Source organism: Oscarella lobularis, chromosome 13, assembly GCF_947507565.1.
Source record: "Oscarella lobularis chromosome 13, ooOscLobu1.1, whole genome shotgun sequence".
Taxonomy (NCBI): domain Eukaryota; kingdom Metazoa; phylum Porifera; class Homoscleromorpha; order Homosclerophorida; family Oscarellidae; genus Oscarella; species Oscarella lobularis.
In genome coordinates, this window is record NC_089187.1 from 1,293,065 (window position 1) to 1,301,874 (window position 8,810).

An 8,810-nucleotide genomic window follows, 5' to 3' on the forward strand; every position below is an offset into this window, starting at 1 on the left:
ATCGTTTCAGACAAAAGAACGTTTCTAAAGGCGATTTCGCTACGAAAACGTGAACTTTTGTTTTGAACAGACACACTTCTTTTTTAACCTCTGTAATTTCTTTTCAAAACAATGTTTCGATAACGATACTTCGCGAAATAATGAGTGCAGCCATTGAAAAACAAAACGTACATTTGCGCATACCGTATATCTTCGATTACTAGTCGCCCTCGTTTATAAGTCGCCCTCGAATGCAACCCGCATATTCGACAATACGAATTAAATAGAAGCCGCTCTCGATTACAAGCCGCGGCTTTTATTTAAATTTTTCTCGTCTGCGTATCTGTATTACCCTCTCTTTGTTTGCGTACTGCTGTTCTAATTTTTGCTGTAGCGTTCCACTACTAATTCACCACTACTCATAGTCAACGTCTTGTTCTTCATCATTGTCAGTCTCTCCTTCTTTATCCTCTTCAGATTCGGAATCATCCTCGACATGCTGATCACCTTCCCCACCCTCAATTACTGCCAACGCATCTGGAGCAATGCCGTGTTTGATACAGTGAATCTCATCGGGATTGGCGGTTGTAATTCCGCAGGCCGAGAATGATCGAATAATGATTTCTGGAGAAAGATTTCGCCAAGCCTTGACGACCCATTCAGCCATCTTGCGTTTGCTCGGGGCACGAGGATTACCGGCAGAGGTGACATCTCCTGCTCTTTCATCCGATTGCAGCCATTCCTCATACATTTCTCTGTACGACGCTTTAAATGGCTGATTCCAAGAGACATCAGCAGGTTGTACAAGTTTAGTGCAACCGCCAGGAATGCAAGAAACAGTTGTTTTCGCTTTCTTTAAACAATCGCGGACTTCCTGAGTCAAATGGCACCTGTAGGAATCCCATACAAGTAAACGTCTGCTGAAGGAAAGCGTCCCCATGTGCGATCTACCCAGTCAATCGTACTGTCCGTCTGCATCCAACCGTTGCTAGTGAGTTGAATTAAGGCACCGGAAAAATCTTTCAATTCCTGCGGAAAACGCTTGCCTTTGAAAACAATATACGGCGGAAGCTTTCTCCCGTCAGCCATGGCGGCCAGACAAACAGTGACTCTCGATTTCTCGTGCCCAGTTGTCAGAACTGGCACATGCCTGACGCCCCTCGCGTCAACCGTTGATCCGCCAGGCATATCGGCCCAAATGGCAGTTTCATCCATGTTTCCAATCATCGATGGGTCGAGGCAGAAGATTTCCCGCTGTTTTTTGCAATAAAGAACGAAATTCCCAACTTTGCTGCCGAGCTCAGGTGGCAGCCTCTGTCCAGTGGTTGTTCTGGCGCGTATAACGAAGTCGTGCCTTTTCAAAAATTTGTCAATCCATCCTTGGCTAGCCTTGAAATTAGGATCGTCAACCAATAGCTTCGCTTTCAAAGCTATGGCTTTTCGCGTGACTCGAAAGTACTGCTGTCGCTGATGAACAATCCAATGAGCTAACTCTTCCTCAATATCATACGCGGGCTTTCTTCCTCAGCCATCCAATCGCTTTCGCTTGGATGGATGTTCAGCTTGCCTGATGGCAGCCTCTTTTCCCCTCCAACTTCGGACGAGTTTCTCATCAATTCCCAGTTCCTTAGCAGCTGGCCGGTTGCCCCGACGTTTCCCAAGTTCAATGGCTTTGATCTTGAAGGACAAATCGTACGTCTTCCTGGGAGGCATCGTGAACGTCGGTATAGCGTCTGCCCTTCCGTGAGACAATGGAAGCCTTCCCGTATACCAATGTGCAGCAAAAGGCACGTTCCAGACCAGAGTAAAACTGCACCGGTACGTGGACGAAGCAAGCCAAATAGAGTAGGTTACAGAAAACGTCTGGGCCAATCAGGAAAAGACGCCCTCAAATACAAGCCGCCCTCGAATATAAGCCTTACTTGAGACCATCTGCTAAAAATAGAAGCCGCGACTAGTAATCGAAGATATACGGTATTTTCTCTTTCTACATGGCGGCCACTTTTGTATCTCTATTCCTACCCAATCACAGCCTGGTTTGCATGTACAAGAGTACATCCGGTAAAAGTAAACGCCTTTTGACGGAATTTTACGGGACAAACGATTCTAATGATGTAATCCTTCATGACGCACGACGTTCAACGCGTACACTCCCGCGCTCTAAAATGAGGAATTTTATGTGTGGTTGCTTCAATTTTGCAGTCCCTCTCCAACGCGCTGAAATGCGTAGGCGGCGCAGGACACTAAACAGGGTCTGGATTTACTCTGTACCAAACTGAGTGCTCACATACAAACATTTTTCTCAAGATCAACCAATCATCGATCGAGGAAGCAGAACGTTTGCTCGATGGCTGACTCGCTCCTACTCTAACTGAGTTATGACAACAGACGAGGAGGAAAACCAGTTCCACAGGCGGAGAGATTGGCTACCTAACCAGCCAACTCAGCTACTCTCACTTCTCCTTTGTCCTTTCTCTTAAAGCAGGTGAAAAGTACTTTTCTCTGCAGTGGCTTGAGTCCTGTCAAAGAAAAGGGATTATCTTAATTTGTCTAAACAATTGATTCTAACGTACAGTAAACCCACGCATAAGTGTCCCACGTGACACTCCCTGGACTTAGCTGCGAAATTCAAAATGAGTAGGAATTACCATCTTTTCGCTAATGCGAAAGGATAGTAGATTCATTTATCTAAGATTTGGTCGAAGGATTACTCGATCGCATGCATAGTGGTCGCGTAATCCTTCACGTTACGGAAAAGTAGGTTTTGTCGTTTCCTGGCGAAGTTCCCTCAGCAACTAAGCTACTTCTTTCCTCGAAACGCACCGGCCTAATATTTTATTAGCATTGGTCGAAGCGATTTTAAGTTGGTTGTTTCGTTTGTCTGCAATTACGGTCTGAAGTATCGTTCCTAAGAGCGTTTCTTAGAGCCTACGCTACAAATCGCGATTCGCCGCCCTCGCGAAACGAAATAAAACATGATTTAATTGACATTGGTCGAAGCGATTTCGAATCTTTCGCTTCGTTTAGAAGTTATTCGTTGTCATGGGCATGGCTAGTGCGCGCGCAAGGTCTCCACACCAGAAAAGACAGCAAAGCGCACATTAAACTTGACTTTGGTAGTGCCCGTTTCTTAGCTAATCGTATACTAAAGAACTCCGCTCCGTAATAGAAGAAAAACGAAAAATCGGTCTCGAACTACAGTAGAACCTCTCATAGCGGACACTCTTTTTAGCGGACACCTCGCTATAACGGACAACATTCGTCGCACGAATTGACTCTTCTTACTTTTTCGTACAAATTTGACCTCTCTTTAACGGACACTCTAAATTCCGTATAGCGGACACATTTGTACTCCGAAAAAGCTTTACTCGAGTTTCTTGACCTCTTTGTTAAAGAAAAAACAAATTTTCTCAAAAGGGACACAAATATCTCTTATCACAAGGCAGGGACATTAATTATGCAAGCCTTGAGGCTAGTTAAATCAAATTCTTCTGGCGACGTTCTTCTACTACAGACGCCACTCGCTGCAAGAATGCTGCCGGACCGTAGAGAGACTAGGTGCAGGGAATCTCAAGCCCATACCCTCCTCCTCGATTAACTCGGCTGCCTGTAATTATAACCGTTCCTGTATTAAATGCTCGCCTTAGAAAATGAGAAAACAGGGGAGCTACGTTGAATGGCACATGACCAACAACGGAACCGTCTCTGACGATGGCCACTGCGTTTCGGTCCTTTTCGTTTAGAGGATCTCTTTGCAATAGGAGGACGTCTCCAACTTGAGGACTCCAATCTTCTTTATAGATGTGATATCCTCTCACGAAAGATGGTATTTCGATGTAGCTAGTGTCCGGCAGAGTACCAGGCTGGCTAGCCATCTTTGAAGCTCACGGCCCTCTTTAGCGTGCGCGGCTTTTGCACGTGTTTCGCGCAAGAGAAAACGATGTCTCGCCCGACATTGCCAACAAGAAAGAGAAAACATCTTACGCTCAAAACGAAGATTGAAGTCATCAAAGCGGCAGAGAGCGATCCTCGTCTCACTCTGAGAGCATTGGCAGAGCGGTTTGACTGCAGCAAGACCCAAATTGGAACAACGCTGAAAAAGAAAGAGCAGTACCTAGAGCAATATGAAAGCAACCTTTCAAGTACAGCAATCCAACTCCGACAAAAGGCTCGAAAGTCAAAATTCGAAGAGGTCAACGATCGATCGTACGACTGGTATGTTATGGCTTCGTCAAAGAATATTTATCCCGGAGGGCCGCAGTTGATAGAAAAAGCCAAGGAGATTGCTGAACGCTTGGGTATCAATGACTTTCGGGGGCTTCAGAAGTGGAAAACAAGGCTTAACCTTAGGCAGGTCACGATTTGTGGTGAATCTGGGACTGTTCGGGGAGACACCGTTCAGTCTTGGAAAGAGAGGCTCCTGGAACTCCAGACAGGCCACAGCGCAAGAGACCTCTACAATTTTGACGAGACAGGCTGTTTCTGGAAGGCTCTGCCCGACAAGGGCTTTGCGAGACGAGGAGAGAAATGCCGTGGAGGTAAACAGAAGAGCGCCAAGGTGAAGAATTTTTTCTGTGATTATATTGTACTTTGGATGGGAAGTGTTTTTACGTGGGTGATCGCAATCGGGTGCAATTAGTCGGCGATCCGAAAGCCGAACGGGGATCCGAGGCGAAACGCCAGCGCGCATCGCAGCGAACTTTCATCTGAGTTGTGTGGCGAGTTTACGGCCATATGACCTCGAAACAAAGGAAGTTGACGCGCAAAAACTGCTCGATGGATAGTAAACAAATTACGAAGCGATCGTCATCATCATAAATTAACTAGCGCGCTTCATCATTCTCTATTTACGGCTCTGAGTCAGAATGTTCATACGAATCTGCGTTCATTGGTCCAGAGTGGTCTCGTGATCCATTAATTAATAGGTTTTCAAAAAAACGCCTCTTTTTTAAAACTGCTTTCAGTGTGTTTAGTGGGGTTTAACCTTAACCCAACGTCGCGGATGTCCTCGTGGATGAGAAAGTTGCCAAGCCTCGAAAACAAGCTCGTTACCAAGAAGAAGAAGACTCGGAAGAAGAAGAAGACTCGGAAAAAGAAGAAGAGCGGAAAAAAGGTGACTAAAACTTCGGTTTATTTGTGAAATTCTGACATTTCTCTTTAGCTGAAGAAAATCTAAAAAAGGTAGTACTGAAACTTTTTGTGTATTTTGTATCATTATCTGTTGCTGATGCTCTGTTTTCTAATAGGTTTTTGTTTCTAATGATGTTGGATTCTGATGTTTGAAGTTCTTTTTCAATGTCTTTCGTGCCTGAATGTTTTTCGAATTTTGAATTCAATCTATTTGGGTAGAGAGTATCTGAAGTATTTATCCATTTTGTTTCTGTTTTTAGTAGGTCTTTTGTGACTTGTTGGATGTCAGAGAATAGCTGCGAATGATCGATTAGAGAAGCGTTCGAACGATGAGGGACGTGGAGAAACGAGTCGCGACAAAGATTTCGTCAAACTTGAAGCGAAAACGATTTTCGCTACGATGCGAAACGAATCCGAGCGATTCGAACGAGGTACGACGGCCGATTCGACGACGCGCGATGCGTATTAGCGGCGAATTCGAGTTCGTTGAATGAAAAAGCGATCGAAGGCGAGACGATGCGAATAACGACTTTCGCGGCGATGCGATGCGCTTCGGAACGATAGAACTGGATGCGAAGACGGATTCGACGACGCGCGATGCGTATGAGCGGCGAATTCGAGTTCGATGAATGGAAAGGCGGTCGAAGACGCGACGAGACAAAAAGTAATGCAGACGGCTTTATTTCAGTTGGCGACCGGTTTCGGACGTAGTGTCCTTCTTCAGGCTGTAAAAAAAGCGAAGAAAAAAAGGCAAAGGAATGGAAAGAGTGACAACAAAAAAGAAAAAAGAGAATGTTCTATCAATATGGCGGCCTTTATAAGAGCACGCGGTTGGGCACAGCTGCTGGAGAGTACTGGAACAGTCCAAATATCGCTATCAAGGCGGAGTTAGCGACGAACGACGTATCGAAGATATAAATAGACGGCCACGATAACGTGGAAAAGTTAATATGATATGACGATTATCCGTGACGAATGGCAAAGTGCGCATGCTACGTGCGCACGGAGTGACGTCTTATCGATGACGCGTATCGCGCGCGTTGCGGACTTCTCGAAACGCTGTGGCTAGAGTCACGGTACCGTGACTCAAGTCTCACGGCTTGGAGTCACGGTAATCTACCGTGCGCTATATTACGTCATAGTAAATTTGCCGAGCCGCTGCCGAGCACTCTCCTAAGTCCGAGTCTTCGGAAAGCTGACAGCTTGAGCTAAGCGGGCAGCGTTTCCTGAGTACAGAAAACGACGGGACATCGACGGCCACGCTCTATAGAAGCCGTTTGTAAGCGAGCATGCGCAGTTAGTTCTTTCGAGAACTTAGCGAGTGACTGCATTTTCATGTTTTATTTTTTTATTTTTTTATTTATTGATCTCTTTTTATTTAGGGTTGTGACATCCTCTGCAGAACCATGTGCTACTCCTGGGTTCCTTCATAACACTCGCACAACGAAAGTGATACCAGTTAAAAGAACGACCTTTCCCGTTTCCTGAGAAAGTTCTTTCTGAACCATCTTCTTGTTGGCTTTCATAGCAAGCAATTTTGAAGCCGTCGCTTTTGCTTTAGTGTCTAGCGACCTTTGCGAAGGAAGATGACGAACGAGAGTCTATATGGAGATAATACTTAGTAAAACAAACGACACAGAAAGTCACTTTACTTCAGATAGTTCATGGCTGTGCTCAGAGCAAAAACTCTTCACTTCAAGTGCAGAGCCATCTTTACTTGCTCGCATACTAAGGTGCGCCCGACAATCTTGTCTGAAAGTCCTACGACAGCATCACGTGAGATAGACATATCTTTGACAACCCGCACATGTTGACATACGAAGACGACCGTATCCCTTTTTCTCTCGCTTTGAACGCCTGTCCGCCATGAATACAGCAATATTTTATTTCATAATATTTTAATGCCGGCGCCAACGGACGATCGACGCCGCGCTTGAACGCCGCTTTGATTGTTCTTGAATCGCGTATCCAAAATTCAATAAACTTCTTTCGCTTGTACTCTTCCAGTTTGGCTTCCAACTCCGCGAACGACGCGAACTTTCCTACTGCAAAAAAACTCTCTATTTCGTCGCTTTCCGCCTTATTGCGATCGCCAGAGCCTCTCTCAGTCGACTCTTCGCTCATGTTTCGTTTTTACCGCCCGATCTCCCCGAAGACAAATCGACGTCACAACCAAGTGCGCTACACAGTGTTTTCCCATGAACGAATTCTATGACGCTACCCATGACGTAATATAGCGCACGGTATATCACCGTGACTCCAAGACGTGAGACTTGAGTCACGGTACCGTGACTCTAGCCACAGCGTTCTCGAAAACGAGTCGAAACGGCAGATTCGGACGATCCAAGGTGAGAATGACGTCGAAACGAGTAAAATAATGTCGAAAACACTTCGACTCTTCCATTTAGATTCTAGCGACGAGCCGCGATCGGCGATGAATGCGAGAAACGTTTCGAAGAAGTGATCCGAAGCGATCCGAAGACGATAGAACGATATATTACGTTCCAAGACGTTGTAAGAACTTCGATTAGACGAGGCGAATTCACGATGACGCTTCCGAACGACGAAAACTCGATATAACGACGTGAAAACCGGTAAAAACGATTCCGCTGTCGAATTCCGACTTGAACTAACGAAATAGGTGTTTTAAGAACGAAGACGACGTGTTTCGAAACGATATCCGAAGCGACGGGGCGTTTGCGAGTCGCAAAAAGGTGAAAAAGGTATAGAAGGATGAAGAGGATGAACATTTCCTATTTATGATGCGGTTTCCTGTGCGAAGATGACGTATTTAGACTTCCGAAAGAAGGAGATTAAATTCCGAATGAAACATAATGTAGATAATTGAATAGGCTCCGCCTTGATTTCTCTTTTTAGATGCCAATTTGAATAGATGACTTGAGCAATAACGGATTGGAAAAAACTCTTCAAAATCGCTCATGAACAGTATACGCACCCCCAGTGTGTTTCTCAAAAAGAAGCCGGCCAAATTGCGCAACCCCACTTCTGTCCAAAATCTGGCGCTGCCGGTCTTGACGCTCTTGATTTTCACGCCAGGAAATTCGTCTGCCGTCTTTTCGTATAGTTTTGTCAACGGTGTTTTGGGGTTTTTAATTCTTTCAAAAACACATCAACTTGTGTCAAAAATAAAGGTCAACGTTTTACCTTTTCTTCAGCAAAGACATCGCCTGCAGTCTTGGCGACGCCGACAAAGGCACGTTGCTACTTAGGCCGCCACGTTCAACGAGTACTACAAAAGGCTCAAATATCAATCTAACGACAAATTACCGCCTACCGTCGAAGCGCTTCGATTGGACTACCTCTAACAAAAAAGTCATTACATTGAAAGAAAAAAGATTGCTCCTTCTTACGCGTGGCCTTTTCTCCGGACTGACAAAGTTTGATTATCCCTGCATAAAAAATTAAAATAAAATCTTTTAAATTTTCCATTTTGCTTCTCACCCATGCTCATCTCCATCTCTTTACATAGACTTTTTTAAGTACTAAATGTTGAACTGCTACAGAATAATTTTTTGGGTTATTTGAATGCGAATTTTATTATCTTCTTTGCGAGATCTGCAATACACGGTAGCACATTACATTTTTCGTTTCTCAAGAGCCTCCAACTGGAGGCGAAGGCAGTGTCGTTGCCGTCACATTTTTCCTGTAGCTTTTTAATTGGTGTAATGTCCCGAAATTGA

General features: G+C 44.9%; 1 long non-coding RNA gene across 1 annotated transcript; it reads left to right on the forward strand.

Moving 5' to 3' along the window:
• The first annotated feature begins 7,416 nt into the window (after window positions 1-7,416).
• LOC136194534 (uncharacterized) lies at window positions 7,417-7,930 on the forward strand. The gene is made up of 3 exons (XR_010671663.1): window positions 7,417-7,457; window positions 7,525-7,703; window positions 7,761-7,930. It is a non-coding gene; the product is annotated as an uncharacterized lncRNA (long non-coding RNA).
• Window positions 7,931-8,810: the final 880 nt, after the last annotated feature.